This window comes from Rutidosis leptorrhynchoides, chromosome 11 (assembly GCF_046630445.1).
Source record: "Rutidosis leptorrhynchoides isolate AG116_Rl617_1_P2 chromosome 11, CSIRO_AGI_Rlap_v1, whole genome shotgun sequence".
Lineage (NCBI taxonomy): Eukaryota > Viridiplantae > Streptophyta > Magnoliopsida > Asterales > Asteraceae > Rutidosis > Rutidosis leptorrhynchoides.
The window spans coordinates 223,406,595-223,425,525 of NC_092343.1; the positions used below are offsets into that span (position 1 = coordinate 223,406,595).

At 34.1% G+C, this 18,931-nt stretch overlaps 1 non-coding gene across 1 annotated transcript; it reads right to left on the reverse strand.

Moving 5' to 3' along the window:
• Positions 1 to 618: 618 nt before the first annotated feature.
• On the reverse strand, positions 619 to 725 carry LOC139879245 (small nucleolar RNA R71). Its single transcript, XR_011770098.1, has one exon. It is a non-coding gene; the product is annotated as a small nucleolar RNA R71 (small nucleolar RNA).
• Between the last annotated feature and the right edge of the window lie 18,206 nt (positions 726 to 18,931).

Here is an 18,931-nt window from a genome sequence, read left to right on the forward strand (position 1 = left end):
GGAAAACCATTTGTGTTCGTGTTGTGATTGAAGGATAGGTACTTTGGTGTATGAAAACAAGATCCCAAAAGGATCAAGAGTTTACACATCCATTTTCCGATCCGGAGAAACACGCCCACGGGGTTTACAAGCGTAGAGAAGAAAGGGTATTAAGGAAATATTTTAAGGTTTTGCCATTTTGTCTAGAAGATATGGACGGAGGTGAAGAAGGTAATCTGAATGTTCATGGTCTACCGGTTAATCAAGAGCAACAAAATGATCCAAATGACACTCCAAGTGGAACGCTAGGTTGGTTGCACCTACCTTGGTGCCTCCCGCCATTACAATACCACCAATTGGGGCCGATAATTAGAAGATCGAGGGCAACTTCTTCACAATCATCAAGGATATGCTATTTCATGGGTTGATAGAGCAAAATCCATTTAAACACATGATATTTGTGACATCTACAACAACACGGATGTTACCGATGACGCTATCAAGTTAATGGCATTCCCCTTTACTCTTCAAGGTGATGCGAAGGTGTGGTTAAGGAACCTACCTTCCGATTCTATTAAGAGTTTTCAAGATTTAACCGAATCTTTTATCAATCACTTTTTCCCACCATCAAAGGCAGAGCGCCTTCGAATGGAGATTAATGGATTCACTCAACGGAATGATGAGTCCTTGTATGATGCGTGGATACGATTCAAGAAAATGCTAACAGCTTGTCCACCACATGGTTTGACTAAGAAAGAATACTCATGATACGTATAATGATCTGTCTCAAAAAGACACTAATTAGCAGCATCCCGGCTAGGGTTTTTACCCAGCGTAAGCCTATCCCGGAAAAGGACGTCTTCCCGGCATCACCTCAGTAACCTGACCAGAAGGTTACTTATGCATGCACCCGGGAAGGACCACGTCGGACAACGGCTAGCCGGGAATGCCATCCATCCAGGATAAGCATACACGCTACCGGCATCACCTAGCCGGATGCAAAGGCATTAAGAAGATAAGGATTATATCAACACAAATAAGCCTGTTGATAAACCTTCAACAATTTTTCCCGCTCATGAAAAACACTGTGAAGAAACACTTAGAGTAAATACGAAGCAAAGCCCCTCCCGACTAATCAAGGCATTCACCCGTAATGACCTAGTCGGGGTCACAACACTACCGGAGCTACCATAGCTTCCCGGTTTAATATTTTGACCCGGTACAAGGATAACATCCCATGACAAGCACCTGTCTCGGAGCAAGTGCATTATCACGGAGCAGCCACTTCATCCTGGAGTGAGTGCACTGTCCCGGACCGAGTACTTGATCCCGGAACAAACATACAAACAAACTGCCCGCCACGTCAGCCCATGAATCTAGGAAAGCTTGTTAGGATCTGCTCGATTATTCCCATGAAAAGGACAGGCGCCACATCACCCATCGGGATTGGAAAAGTTTGTTACAACCATGAAAGGGACAGGTGCCACGTCACCATTCCCTCATAACGTCTATAAATACGTAAACAAGATCATTTATTTCACAACACTGAATGCATTAATGTTACTCTGCCCAATTTAATTACAGTAGTATCTGTCCGGTCGTTAATACAATTTCGATTAATACTCCGGTCATTATCGGAATTAATCCTCATCTTGAGATATTAACTTATTCGATTCCGATCGAGTAAGGTTAATCTAATCGATTGTTTTACGCACTTGAAATCCAGATTTCAAATCGGGGGTCGCACAATTATTGGAGTTAAAACATTCGATCCACTCTTTTCCCCAAATCAAGCACTCAAACTCGAAATCTATTCATACTAAACGATTTTGATTTGATCAAATGGCACCACCTAAAGGTATGAACAATACAGGAAAACTAGGCAACAAAACGGCAAACAAAAAAGGAACATCTGATATTGTTCTACACACTTTGAACACAAAAAGTTTACCAACGGTGGAACCCCCGCAACCACAGAAACAATCCATTACTGACATTCACTCCAGCGACACTTCCGATGACGAAATGAATGTTTCCAGTGGTGATGAAGATGCAAGGGAGAAGTCACCAGCTGACGGGAAAAGACTGAACAAGGGCATCTCCGGCTTCAAGACCAGTGGTTCGAGTGGGATCAAATCATCTCATGATGATGCTGAAATAATCACCAAGATGATCTCAGCTGACGTTGAAAAACAAGTAATAGAGAAATTGAATACCATGTTAGGTGATATCACAAATATCGCAGGAAGGCAACAGCAAAAAAAACTCTGACATTCTGAAGGCTTGCCACACATCGGTTCAGGAGGTGACGGAGCTGCCAAGGCTGCCACCAACACATGGCTCATAGAGCTCCTTGTGCAGGCTGCACCGCCAGCATACAAGCATTCTCTATCACAACCTGCCGTCCAGGGTACTGCACTCGAGAATCTATTTGCTCTAATCACTAGCAATAAAGCAAAGCGGCCGGTTGAGATGTCGGCCACTAGCAAGAAGTTTTGCGAAAGAATAGCCGACTTCATTTTGCCCGATAACATCGTCATACCGGTCACCTTGGGTGTGTACAGTGGCACCACTTACCCGGACGATTTCCTGCAAATTTTGAGGGTGCCATGAAAACCCAACATTGGAGTGATGAGGTTGCATGCCATCTCTTTTCGACTGTCCTGCAGTCTGCTGCTAGAGAGTGGTTCACTAAACTGCCACCAAATGGTATCATATGCTTCGCAGATCTACGGGAAAAGTATCTCATGCAGTATCAAAATCTTCACCGGCACACGTTTACACACTTGTATGCCCATGAGATACCAATGTAGGGAGGAGAGAAAATTGAAAGTTTCATCACAATGTACATGCTGGAATGTCAAAAAATCCTAGGGCTCCCGGAAACACAACAGATTTCTGGGTTCATAACTTTCCTAGACAAAGAAGCACACCCGTCTCTTGTTGCCGAACTTCGATGGAACATCCCGAGTACATTCGCTGATGCCATGATAGTAGCAAGGAAATATCAGCATTCTGGGCGGGAGAGGCAAGCTGGGTACCACCGAGATGAGAAGAAGCGAGACAATGAAATAAGAAGCGATAGTAGGCACCATCATGATGAAAGCCGACGCAGTGACAGTCACCACAGAAGTCATAACAGTCACGGCAAAATCCATGATGGTCACAGGCATGACAAAAGCAACCGAAGACCATACGATAAGGGCTCTCTTCTTGACAGCTTGACCAAAACTCCAAGGGAGATACTGCTAACAGAGCCAGTGAAAGCCAAATTCACTCCTCCAACATCGCTTGAGAAACGGGAAGGTCAAAAATCCGACAAGTACTGTGAGTTCCACGAGGACCACGATCATGACACTGACGAATTTAAAGCATTAATGCGAGGGATAATTGCAAAAATAAAGGCTGGTGAACTCAATCACTTGTTGCAAGGAAGGAAATTCAAGAAAGCTGATCCAAACAAGACATTCAGCTGGCAGAAAGAAGATGGCAAGAAGCGTGAGAAAGCAAAAGATAAGGTTGTAATTAACATGACCAGTATTGAAAAATATGATCTCGAGCCTGTGGTGATTGACGGGTTGATAGATGGCTTTCGAGTTCGAGAAATGTACACTGACATCGGGAGTGAGGTTGATGTCTTACACTCCCATTTCCTTTCTCAACTCCCGAAATGTGTCGGTAGGAAAATGAGACGGTCCAACTCTGTCATTTCCGGGTTCACGGGCTATACTGAAGAACCTATAGGAAGAATCAAGGTAACGGTCACGGTAGGCACCCAGCCCTACCTCCGTAGTGAGATCATTGACTTCTACGTCGTCAGATCCGTGACCACCATGAATGTGATTTTGGGAAGAAACTTCTTCAAAAAGTTTAACGCCATAACCTCCACCGCTCACGGTTTGCTTAAATTTCCAACCCGAAAAGGCGTGACAACGGTTGAATCCACACGACAACCCTTCTCGGAAAAAGTTAATACTCAAGTCACACGAAGCGTCACAGCAAGAAAGACACCACACATCTTGAAAGAAAAACGCGTGTCAGTGCTTAAACGGCTAAGTTACTTCCCTCCATCAGCGTGCTCTAACAAAAAGAGCCCGACTAATTCTTACAAGATTGAACAAGAAAGTGCCTGCTGGCACTATCAGTCAGGATAGGAGGAACAATTTAACTATGCCCATAGAATAACCGAATACCTTAATCCGGCACTAAAATGTTCCAGGTCAGAAAGTTGTGAAAGCTCCAACCAAGATGGAACACCAGCTAAGGGAAACAAAAGTGACTAGACGCTACACTGAAATATAGATAGATACCATGATTGAAACTGATCACTTCGACTCATGGTTATCTTGATGTTTATGTCTTTTCGTTTTTGTCAATAAAAGAATCTATGCATGTTTTTCCTTCTTAGGAATGAATAAAAGCATTTTACCGTTTACAATAACTTGTGCATTATGTTATTTACAAACGATGTTCGTATAATAATAACCGGCTAGTGTCATACCCCCAAATAGGGCCGGGGAAATATGACTTCACAATATCACAACACAAGTATGTATAAACGAGAACGACTCTATATGAGACGTTTTAATTAAAAACCAATGTATAATAAGCAGCGGAAAGTATTAAGTCATTACAATAGGTGTTCTAATGCAATAATATGAATGTATAAATGCGGACTCCAAAAGCAGCAAAGTCCGAATAGCAACTAATCTTTAGCAATCTTCACCTAAGACAAAACATGCTTAAAGTGTCAACCAAAAATGGTTGAGTGAACAACATAGGTTTATCAATAATAACCAACTTTTTAGACCACAAGATTTAATTATAAAGTTTAATCAGTTCGGTAGTAGTGCTGGTGTATATGTTATCGATACTAACCATAAGTTACCCTAAACACATCACGTTCGTTTCGTGAATCATTATTATGTATCCATTGACCAACGGTCATCCGGATAGAGACGTCACTCTCAATAGCGCTATTCACAAATAACTAAGCTTGCCTTTATATGTAGCAATTAACGATATCATGGTAGGGATTTAGCATGAATCAAAGCATGTTATCACAGTCTGAACTAATCAAAATAAAGTTTTCATGCACTTGTATCTAAGCGTAAAACAGTTTAAAAGCAAGCATGTGTCTCACCCCAAAGTTTATAAATAGTTAAGAAATAGTAAAAAGAGGGGCTATGAAGTTCACCTTTATAGCAGATAGATATTCCACGCAACTTATATGATCAGAGTGTTGAACACGGAGATCTCAACCTAGAGATATTATGTTCGATTAGTTAATGTCTATTAGACATAAAGTTTGTTTATAATATAGTAAACTATATTAACAGTGACCGTTCTCGAGAAAAGTTATATTTATATAAGTGATAATATACTTAGTGTACTTAAGTGTTACTATATAGATAAGTGTATAGGTTATACTAATAATAGTATTATTATTTAATTAATCAACTATTATGTACACTTAATATTATATGTTACATATATAAATATACACCTATGTGATACATACATATATATTCTTTATTTATTTTCATACATATATATATTTATAACTAGGTGATATATATGTATAATATGTGTAAGTGTTATATATATACATTAATGTAAGAGTGATACATATATATACTTATTACTTTTATTATTATAGTTTACTAACCTTATATATATATATATATATACTCATACATACACACACGTACATATACATACATATATACACATACATATACACGTATGTATATACTTACGTATACACATACACACACACATATATCTACTACGTATACATGTACATACATACGTATGCATGCATGCATGCATGTACATCATGATCACTATACATTACTAATCATCAATTCAGAGCTTTTATCATAACCAAAACATAAAATCATAAGATTTTAATTATAGTATCTATCATAATCATAAACTAATTTATTAAACCATTATTAATCTTTAACTAATAACATTCAACCTAGTACCTTATTAACATAATCAATACATATTCATAATCTTTATCTTATTACTTCATATTCCAGACCATACTCTATACCATAATCATAATACTTTTAATTACAATCTTATTAATCAACATACTCTCATTATTTCTTTTATCTTTTTAACCATCACCCTTATTCTTTAGCAAGTTATTAATCTTCATGATCATACTTATCCTTATTAATTTTACATAAAATCATAATCTTATACTTAATAATTATCAAGTTACTAATACTTCACCATCATAATACTTACAATCTAGCTTGTTAAATCTTATAATTCATTATCTTCATTATCCTTCTTAACCTTATTAACATACTTAATCTTATTAATCATAATAACCAATCATACTTTCAACTTCTTCATTAATCATCCAACTTATTCATAATCTTTTAAGTTTTACCATCTTTAATCTTATTAATCACATTCTTGACTAGTTTATTAATCACTATCCATTATTCTTTCATGCGCAATACTTATAAACATATATCATTAACCATTATTAATTTTACTTGTTCTTAAAAACATAATCATAATCTAACTTTATAACTTATTCACAATCATACTTTAATCTTTTTCATTAATTCATAAACTAATACCAACATACCCATGATCATAATACTTTTAACGATATACCTATAAGTAATAAATTAAATGCAAGACTAAGTTAGGATTTTTAGTATACCTTAAGAAGGTAAAGATCAAGTATGATGATGGACGTGGACTGCACAGGAAAAATAGAAATCTGCAGCACAACTTATGACCCATACAGGTGGATATCTTAGACTGTTTTAGCTTGACAGGAAACAGCAGGTACAGTAGCAACAAAGGTACTTTATGGGCTGTCTTGATCACGGACAGAACCAGCAGGAAACAGAAAAAGAAAACGTAGAAACAGGAGGCTAACAGCAGGTTTATTGCAGGCTGTAAAGTCGTGAATGGGCTGCACAAAAAAAGTAGATGATGGCGACTTGACAGGCTTATTTAATGGTATTGAAAGTGGATTGCAGGTGGTATTTTGTGGGTTTGTTTTTAGTCGACAATGCAGGATGGAAGAGGGTTTATTAGTCGACTAAAATAGAGGGAAAGCGGGAGAAGTAATCGACTAATTTGCTGCAGGTTTAGGGGTTTAATTGTGGTGAAAAGCTTGATCCTTTATATAGTTGTGTTTGTTTCCTATTCTCCCTCAAATTACTTGGTGATCAAGATCACTAATTAGTATTGGACTAGGATTCAAGAAAGCTTAGAGGTCAAGTTAATATCCCATTTTTTTATAACTGGCCGATGCAGATATAATCATACATATTTCTTTTTCTTTTTTTATACGGCATCAATTATTTATTTATGTGTTTTATATTTTTTATTATTATTATTACTATTATTATTATTACTATTATTATTATTATTATTATTATTATTATTATTATTATTATTATTATTATTATTATTATTATTATTATTATTATTATTATTAAGGTTACATTTATTTAATTACATTTTATTTATTTATTAGTCCCTAACTTTTACAAATTTTACTAAGTTTATATGAGTTCTTATAAATTTTAATTCATATAAATGTTACATTTAGTTTATGACATATTATTTATATTATTTATTTTGGATTAGGGTTAGGGTTTACTATTCAATATTAAATGGAATTAGGGTTTAGTAGTTAATAGGTAGGGTTAGGTTTAGGGTTTTAAATTATATTAGGGTTTAAATAATAAATGTGATAATTTAATGCAAGCATAAATTTTAGCTCGTTGGTCGAAATGGATAACACCCTAAATTTATTACTCGGAGGAACAGATGAAAAATCTTAAGGGTATTTTGGTAATTTAGGAACGGAAATGTGAGGATTGTTATAGTACCTCCCCGTTAATTTAAACTTCATCCCGAAGTATCAGGAAGACTTCTCCGATGCATCTGCAAGTGAGAATAGATGTGGATATTTCCATTTCATTTGGTCTTCACGTTCCCAGGTATACTCGGGGCCTCTTCCTGAATTCCAACGAATTTTAACAACATGAATAGAGCTTTGTTTCAAACATTTAACCTCACGATCCATAACTTCTATAGGTTTTTTGATGAAGTGAAATTAATGCGAAGATCATTCAAGGGAATAAAGAGTATGTCGTCAACAAAACACTTTTTAAGATTCAAGATGTGAAATGTATGAACTTTATTTAACAGGAAGTGTTGACTAAAAATTAGCATTCGATCAACATTTTGTTAAAGCAAAGTCTATACTTAATTACAGTAGGGATCTACTTGAGTGAGAGTTGATATTGTATGAAATTTCAGCTAAAAGAGTCTAGGTGATTAGAATATCTAGTCTTATGGACTTCCTCCATGACTAGTTCTTGAAAAATTTCTGAGTAGTGGTGATTTTTATAGAATCGACATGTATTCCTTCACTATTAACTACATGCCAAAGGAATTGTACGATTCGTAGCCAAAGTTCACACTTGAAAAACTTGGCATACAGTTGTTCCTTCTTTAAGAGCTCTAGAATCAATTGCAGATGTTGCTCATGCTGTTTCTCGCTCTTAGAATAGATTAAGATGTCATCAATGAAAACAGTTACGAATTTATCAAGGTAAGGTTTGCATACACAGTTCATAAGATCCATGAATGCAGCAGGAGTATTGGTTAAACCAAAAGGCATGACAAGAAACTCATAGTGTCTACAACGAGTTCGGATAGTAGTCTTAGAAACATCGGTTTCCTTGACTCTCAATTGATGATAACCCGACCTAAGATCAAGCTTCAAATAGATACTTGATCTTTGCAGTAGGTCATCAATAAGCGGGAATGGATAACGATTCTTGAGGGTTAGCTTGTTGAGTTCTCAGTAAATAATACACATCCTCAACGTGCCATCTTTCTTTTTAAACAAATAGAACGGGTGCTCCTCACGGAGGCAAGCTAAGATGAATGAAACCCTTTTCCAAAAGTTCTTTGGGATTGGATGGGTAATTCCTTCATTTCGGATGGAGCTAAACGTTATGATACCTATGCAATAGGTACAGCACCGGGCGTGGATAATTTACAAGTAAATGATAATATTATATCTAGGGTTGATATTTTTAGTTGACAATATAGTGATAAGGAGTATGTAATGGTACACAATGGTCCTAAGGTTGATCAAATCTTATTCCCATCATGATCCATTAGGATTTCTGTATGACTTATCATAATATAATTACGTTGATCAAGTGTCATTATATTATTCTAAATCATACTTTTATCACTCCATAAGGTTACTACTATGTCATCTAGTCAATATGCATCTTCTTCGAGGCGAATAATTCAATGGAAAATGAAAGGAAAGAAAATAACATCATTCATTCATTTAAAAGAAAATAACCAGAGTATTACAGAAACTTAACGAAATCTTCCAAACTATAGAAGTACTAAATGGTAACATAAAGAATACTATGAAAATGAGAAATTTAAATATCTCTAGTGGTTTCCAAAAACTCTTCATTGTGCCTCTTCATTCTTTTTCTTATCCGAACATTGATTTTTGAAATGCCCTATTCCTCTGCGGTTATAGCAAGTAGGAACAGTTGCATTTGCCTTTGTAGTTGGAGTTTTTATTAGAGGAATAACGACTCTACAATTCTTGGCTATGTGACCCACCTTCTTACACTTGGTGCACTTGGCCTTACACCATCCTTCATGATGTCTCTCACATCTTTTGTAATAAGGACGTTTTCCCTTATACAACTTGTTGAATTTTCCCTTATAAAGCTTGTTGAATTTGCTTTTAGAATTTTCTTGCTCCATCCCTTCTCTCTTCCTTTTTGCACCTTCTTTCTACTTATGTTTGTCGATGAAATAGCTTGCCATGCAAGCTGCTTCTCGTATGGTGCCCGGGTTTCCCAAGATAACATCTCTCCGGACTTCATCAGGTAATCCATTGATGTAGCATTGGATCCCTAGATACTCGGGAGTAGCCATGAGAGCAAACTCTTGAAATCAGTTGGTGTAGCTTATGAGATCAACATTCACCATTTCTATATTACTGAGCCCAGGTCTTTCAGTACTCTTGTATGTAGGGGGCGGGTAGCTTATAAAACGTTGATGAGAACCAATAGTCGAGAGATTTTGTGGTACGCCATTGTTGCCATTGCCTTGAACAGAGGGCTTGGATTCTTCTTCCTCGTCATCCCCATCATAGTTAGCATTTATGTGGGATTCTTCCATAAGAGGGGAGTGTGGTGGACTAGCAGGGATATAATTTGGGTGAGTTGGTGATAATGGCTGGGAAACGGGTCCATAAGCCGGTGTGCGGACAGATCTTTCGGAGTACGATTCCTCGGAGTCAGAAACGACGATCGGGTTTAGGCGAGACATCCTAAATGAAAAGAAAGAGAGATAATTAGGTAGGTTCTAAGGATGACGCAAAAGCACGAATAGAATGTAAGGGGAAAATGCACTAGAAACTAAAACAGGAAAGGTTATAGTCCTATAGATTGCTAAAGCACCTAACTAACACATAAGGCACACATAAAAATGCAATCCTGGTTCTCTATAACAACCTGACTCTGATACCACTCTGTCATACTCCCAAATAGGACCGGGGAAATATGACTTCACAATATTACAACACAAGTATGTATAAACGAGAACGACTCTATATGAGATGTTTTAATTAAAAACCAATGTATAATAAGCAGCGGAAAGTATTAAGTCATTACAATAGGTGTTCTAATGCAATAATATGAATGTATAAATGCGGACTCCAAAAGCAGCAAAGTCCAAATAGCAACTAATCTTTAACAATCTTCACCTGAGACAAAACATGCTTAAAGTGTCAACCAAAAATGGTTGAGTGAACAACATAGGTTTATCAATAATCACCAAGTTTTTAGACCACAAGATTTAATTATAAAGTTTAATCAGTTCGGTAGTAGTGCTGGTGTATATGATATCGATACTAACCATAAGTTACCCTAAACACATCACGTTCGTGTCGTGAATCATTATTATGTATCCATTCACCAATGGTCATCCGGATAGAGACGTCACTCTCAATAGCGCTATTCACAATAACTAAGCTTGCCTTTATACGTAGCAATTAACGATATCATGGTAGGGATTTAGCATGAATCAAAGCATGTTAGCACAGTTTGAACTAATCAAAATAAAGTTTTCATATACTTGTGTCTAAGCGTAAAATAGGTTAAAAGCAAGCATGTGTCTCACCCAAAAGTTTATAAACAGTTAAGAAATAGTAAAAAAAGGGACAATGAAGTTAACCTTTATAGCAGATAGATATTCCACGAAAGTTATATGATCGGAGTGTTGAACACGGAGATCCCAACCTAGAGATATTATGTTCGATTAGTTAATGTCTATTAGACATAAAGTTTGTTTATTAATATATCAACCTATATTAACAGTGATCGTGCTTGAGAAAAGTTATATTCATATAAGTGATAATATAATTAGTGTACTTAAGTGTTACTATATAGATAAGTGTATAGGTTATACTAATAATAGTATTATTATTTAATTAATCAACTATTATGTACACTTACCATTATAGGTTACATATATAAATATACACCTATGTGATACATACATATATATTCTTTATTTATTTTCATACATATATATATATATATATATATATATATATATATATATATATATATATATATATATATATATATATATATATATATATTTATAACTAGGTGATATATTTGTATAATATGTGTAAGTGTTATGTAGTGACCCGAACTTTTCCTTGTTTATATATATTAAATGAAATTGTTATTTACATGATTAAGTGTTTCCAACATGTTAAGCAATCAAACTTTTTAAGACTTGATTAATTGAAATAGGTTTCATATGGACAATTGACCACCTAAGTTGACCGGTGATTCACGAACGTTAAAAATTGTAAAAACTATATGATGACATATATATAGTTATATATATAGTTAACATGATATTATGACAAGTAAATATCTCATTAGGTATTTTAACAATGTGTTATATACATAAAAATGAGACTATTGAATTAAGAAACTCGAAAACGATATATATAACGATTATCGTTATAACAACGCCTTACTAAGTACATATGAATCATATTAAGATATTGATACATTTGGTTATTTATGTTAAATGATAAGTAAATATATCATTAATTGTATTAACAATGAACTACATATGTAAAAATAAGACTACTAACTTAATGATTTCGAAACGAGACATATATGCAACGATTATCGTTGTAACGACATTTAACTGTATATATATCATACTAAGATATATTATATATCATAATATCATGATAATGTAACAATTTAATATCTATTTAGATATAATAAACAATGGGTTAACAACATTTAACAAGACCGTTAACCTAAAGGTTTCAAAACAACATATACATGTAACGACTAATGATGACTTAACCACTCAGTTAAAATGTATTTACATGTAGTGTTTTAATATGTATTCATACACTTTTGAAAGACTTCAAGACACTTATCAAAGTACTTCTACTTAACAAAAATTTTTACAATAACATCCTCGTTCAGTTTCATCAACAATTCTACTCGTATGCACTCGTATTCGTACTCGTACATTACACAGCTTTTAGATGTATGTACTATTGGTATATACACTACAATGATCAGCTCTTAGCAGCCCATGTGAGTCACCTAACACATGTGGGAACCATCATTTGACAACTAGCATGAAATATCTCATAAAATTACAAAAATATTAGTAATCATTCATGACTTATTTACATGTAAACAAAATTACACATCCTTTATATCTAATCCATATACCAATGAACAAAAACACCTACAAACACTTTAATTCTTCAATTTTCTTCATCTAATTGATCTCTCTCAAGTTCTATCTTCAAGTTCTAAGTGTTCTTCATAAATTTTATAAGTTCTAGTTTCATAAAATCAAGAATACTTCCAAGTTTGCTAGCTTACTTCCAATCTTGTAAAGTGATCATCCAACCTCAAGAAATCTTTCTTATTTACAGTAATATATCTTTCTAATACAATGTAATACTCATATTCAAACTTTGATTCAATTTCTATAACTATAACAATCTTATTTCGAGTGGAAATCTTACTTGAACTTGTTTTCGTGTCATGATTCTGCTTCAAGAACTTTCAAGCCATCCAAGGAACCTTTGAAGCTAGATCTATTTTTCTCATTTCCAGTAGGTTTATCCACAAAACCATAAGGTAGTAATGATGTTCATAACATCATTCGATTTGTATATATAAAACTACCTTATTCGAAGGTTTAAACTTGAAATCACTAGAACATAGTTTAGTTAATTCTAAACTTGTTCGCAAACAAAATTTAATCCTTCTAACTTGACTTTTAAAATAAACTAAACACATGTTCTATATCTATATGATATTCTAACTTAATGATTTAAAACCTGGAAACACGAAAAACACCGTAAAACCGGACATACGCCGTCGTAGTAACAACTCGGGCTGTTTGGGGTTAGTTAATTAAAAACTATGATAAACTTTGATTTAAAAGTTGTTCTTCTAGGAAAATGATTTTTCTTATGAACATGAAACTATATCCAAAAATCATGGTTAAACTCAAAGTTGAAGTATGTTTTTCAAAATGGTCATCAAGACGTCGTTCTTTCGACTGAAATGACTACCTCTTACAAAAATGACTTGTAACTTATATTTCCGACTATAAACCTATACTTTTTATATTTAGATTCATAAAATAGAGTTCAATATGAAACAATAGCAATTTGATTCACTCAAAACGGATTTAAAACGAAGAAGTTATGGGTAAAACAAAATTGGATATTTTTTGATTGTTGTAGCTACGGGAAATATTGTAACAAATCTATATTAATCATATCCTAGCTAAGTTATATTGTATTATACATGTATTCTAATATATTATGTAATCTTGGGATACCATGGACACGTATGCAAATGTTTTGACATTTATTTGGAACAACCATAGACACTCTATATGCAGTAATGTTGGAGTTAGCTATACAGGGTTGAGGTTGATTCCAAAAATATATATACTTTGAGTTGTGATCTAGCCTGAGACGTGTATACACTGGGTCGTGGATTGATTCAAGATAATATATATCAATTTATTTTTGTACATCTAACTATGGACAACTAGTTGTAGGTTACTAACGAGGACAGCTGACTTAATAAACTTAAAACATCAAAATGTATTAAAAGTGTTGTAAATATATTTTAACATACTTTGATATATATATAGATATTTGTTATAGGTTTGTGAATCGACCAGTGGAAAAGTCTTAATTCCCGACAAAGTAAAAATCTGTGAAAGTGAGTTATAGTCCCACTTTTAAAATCTAATATTTTGGGATGAGAATACATGTAGTTTTATAAATGTTTTACGAAATAGACACAAGTAAATGAAACTACATTATATGGGTGAATGATCGAAGCCGAATATGACCCTTTTGCTTGGTAGCCTAAGAATTAGAAAACCGATCTACTAATTAACGAGAATCCTAAAGATAGATTTATTGGGCCTAACGAACCCCATCCAAAGTACCGGATGCTTTAGTACTTCGAATTCGTTTTTATCATGTCTGAAGGATTTCCCGGAATGATAGGGGATATTCTTATATGCATCTTGTTAATGTCGGTTACCAGGTGTTCACCATATGAATGATTTTTATCTCTATGTATGGGATGTATATTGAAATATGAAATCTTGTGGTCTATTATTATGATTTGATAATATATAGGTTAAACCTATAACTCAAGAACATTTTTATTGACATTTTAAGCATGTTTATTCTCAGGTGATTATTAAGAGCTTCCGCTGTTGCATACTAAAATAAGGACAAGATTTGGAGTCCATGCTTGTATGATATTATGTAAAAACTGCATTCAAGAAACTTATTTTTGATGTAATATATTCTTATTGTAAACCATTATGTAATGGTCGTGTGTAAACGGTATATTTTAGATTATCATTATTTGATAATCTACGTAATGCTTTTTAAACCTTTATAGATAAAATAAAGGTTATAGTTGTTTTAAAAATGAATGCAGTCTTTGAAAAACGTCTCATATAGAGGTCAAAACCTCGCAACGAAATCAATTAATATAGAATGTTTATAATCAATATGAACGGGACATTTCATGTTATATTTATACATTAATGTAAGAGTGATACATATATATACTTATTACTTTTATTATTATAGTTTACTAACCTTATATATATATATATATATATATATATATATATATATATATATATATATATATATATATATATATATATATATATATATATATATACACACTCATACATACACACGTACATATACATACATATATACACATACATATACATGTATGTATATACTTACGTATACACACACACACACACACATATCTACTACGTATACATGTACATACATACGTATGCATGCATGCATGCATGTACATCATGATCACTATACGTTACAAATCATCAATTCATAGCTTTTATCATAACCAAAACATAAAATCATAAGATTTTAATTATAGTATCTATCATAATCATAAACTAATTTATTAAACCATTATTCATCTTTAACTAATAACATTCAACCTAGTACCTTATTAACATAATCAATACATATTCATAATCTTTATCTTATTACTTCATATTCAAGATCATACTCTATACCATAATCATAATACTTTTAATTACAATCTTGTTAATCAACATACTCTCATTATTTATTTTATCTTTTTAACCATCACCCTTATTCTTTAGCAGGCAATTAATCTTCATGATCATACTTATCCTTATTAATTTTACATAAAATCATAATCTTATACTTAATAATTATCAAGTTACTAATACTTCACAATCATAATACTTACAATCTAGCTTGTTAAATCGTATAATTCATTATCTTCATTATCCTTCTTAACCTTATTAACTTACTTAATCTTATTAATCATAATAACAAATCATACTTTCAACTTATTCATTAATCATCCAACTTATTCATAATCTTTTAAGTTTTACCATCTTTAATCTTATTAATCACATTCTTGACTAGTTTATTAATCACTATCCATTATTCTTTCATGCGCAATACTTATAAGCATATATCATTAACCATTATTAATTTTACTTGTTCTTAAAAACATAATCATAATCTAACTTTATAACTTATTCACAATCATACTTTTATCTTTTTCATTAATTCATAAACTAATACCAACATACCCATGATCATAATACTTTTAACGATATACCTATAAGTAATAAATTAAATGCAAAACTAAGTTAGGATTTTTAGTATACCTTAAGAAGGTAAAGATCAAGTATGATGATGGACGTGGACTGCACAGGAAAAATTGAAATCTGCAGCATAACTTATGACCCACACAAGTGGATATCTTGGACTGTTTTAGCTTGACAGGAAACAGCAGGTACAACAGCTACAAAGGTACTTTATGGGCTGTCTTGATCACGCACATAACCAGCAGGAAATAGAAAAAGAAAACGCAGAAATAGGAGGCTAACAGCAGGTTTATTGCAGGCTGTAAAGTTGCGAATAGGCTGCACAAAAACAGCAGATGATGGCGACTTGACAGGCTTATTTGATGGTGATGAAAGTCGACTGTAGGTGGTATTTGGTGGGTTTGTTTTCAGTCGACAATGCAGGCTGGAAGAAGGTTTATTAGTCAACTAAAATAAAGGGAAAGCAGGAGAAGTAATCGACTAATTTGCTGCAGGTTTAGGGGTTTAATTGTGGTGAAAAGCTTGATCCTTTATATAGTTGTGTTTGTTTCCTATTCTCCCTCAAATTACTTGGTGATCAAGATCACTAATTAGTATTGGACTAGGATTCAAGAAAGCTTAGAGGTCAAGTTAATTTCCCATTTTTTTATAACAGGCCGATGCAGATATAATCAGACATATTTCTTTTTTTTATTTATACGGCATCAATTATTTATTTATGTGTTTTATATTTTATTTTATTATTATTATTATTATTATTATTATTATTATTATTATAATTATAATAATAATAATAATAATAATAATTATTATTATTATTATTATTATTATTATTATTATTATTATTATTATTATTATTATTATTATTATTATTATTATTATTATTATTATTATTAAGGTTACATTTATTTAATTACATTTTATTTATTTATTAGTCCCTAACTTTTACAAATTTTACTAAGTTCATATGAGTTCTTATAAATTTTAATTCATATAAATGTTACATTTAGTTTATGACATATTGTTTATACTATTTATTTAGGATTAGGGTTAGGGTTTACTATTCAATATTAAATGGAATTAGGGTTTAGTAGTTAATATGTAGGGTTAGGTTCAGGGTTTTAAATTATATTAGGGTTTAAATAATAAATGTGATAATTTAATACAAGCATAAATTTTAGCTCGTTGGTCGAAATGGATAACAACCCTAAATTTATTACTCAGAGGAACAGATGAAAACCCTAAGGGTATTTTGGTAATTTTAGAACGGAAATGTAAGGTTTGTTATAGCTAGCGGCAGACGGATTTTGGCATCCACATAAGTCCCACGCTAGTTATTCTGTACCCCCTTAAGAAGTGATTGTCTAGCCCTCATCGGTACAAGTTTATACTGATAAACGGCCAATGAGTAGATGGCATAAACTCGCGTGACTGCACGGTGTACACGCCAAAACTTACACAAATGTAGTCTAGACCTACATATGAAGATACGAACTAGTTTGATTGAAGAAAATTCATCACAAAACACTTGAAAGTTAAAATTTCATTAATTATATATGATTTCGTTACAAGTTTACTTCAAAAAAATGTGCAACAACATGCAGTACAACAAGATAAAATTCAAAGTCTAACAGTTGTTGCACGGTTGTTACCTCATCAGAGCAAAGATCCTCAAATCTGCCAAATCGGATCTCCTTCAATGCCTGGTGCGCGGCCTGGAGCTCCTGCACGGCACCCGTATTCACCTTCTCTGCGATATCCGGATGCAAGGGGACTGCCCTGCAGGTGTGATGTTTTTGCATCAACCTCAGACCATGTGTAAAGTTGGCCGCCCCGAAGCTATTCAAGTAATTCTCAAATTATGCCTTCACGATGCCGGAGTTGATAGCCCTTTTTAAAAGTGAAGGCAGACCACCTTACAGCCGTTTACATTCCGCCAGGGCTGTCTCCTTAGCAGAAACAGCACAAGAAACCTCCTTATCCTTCTCAGCCAACACCCAGACAAGCTCCTCCTTGGCAGCCCTAAGCTGGATCTCAAAGTTCTTAATAGCCTCCCGGGCCATGGACGTCCGGGACAGCTCATCTTGAGCAGGTTTTAGCTGACGCTCCAGGTCCATCATTACCTGCTCGTCACAGTTAAAGCTGTCATACAAAAAAGTGTTTAACGCCAAGATTGTCCGGGCACAGATAACCTTGGCGTCACCCATAGGAAGGGTAGAGAAAGCTTGACGGAGGACCAGAGAGGACCCATTCTCCAAAGAACTCATGCAGGTAGGATAATCGATATGCGGCTGTGAGAACGCACGGACGAGATCCTCACCCGCAGGGACATTAAAGTGAATGTCATCAAAACTCTCCAGGGAAATTGTTCACCCTCTCCACCACCTAAATCTATGGGCTCCATCTTGGTTACCCTGGCACTAACAGAAGGATCGACAACCCGCTGCAAAAATTAAGATAGTCAAGCATGAGATAAGTCACAACAAAAAGTAAGACTGGATTGTCAGAAAAAGGAGATTACCTTTGGCCTTCTTCATCCTCAGCTGAGGGAGCTCGTGAATTCTCCTCTTCACAGGCATGTGCCCCTCCGACACATCCGGTCCCGGGAGGACCAAGTCGGCCCCATCACCGGCATTTTGTCCCAGGTCTTGTGGAACGATATCCGACTCGTCTCCCG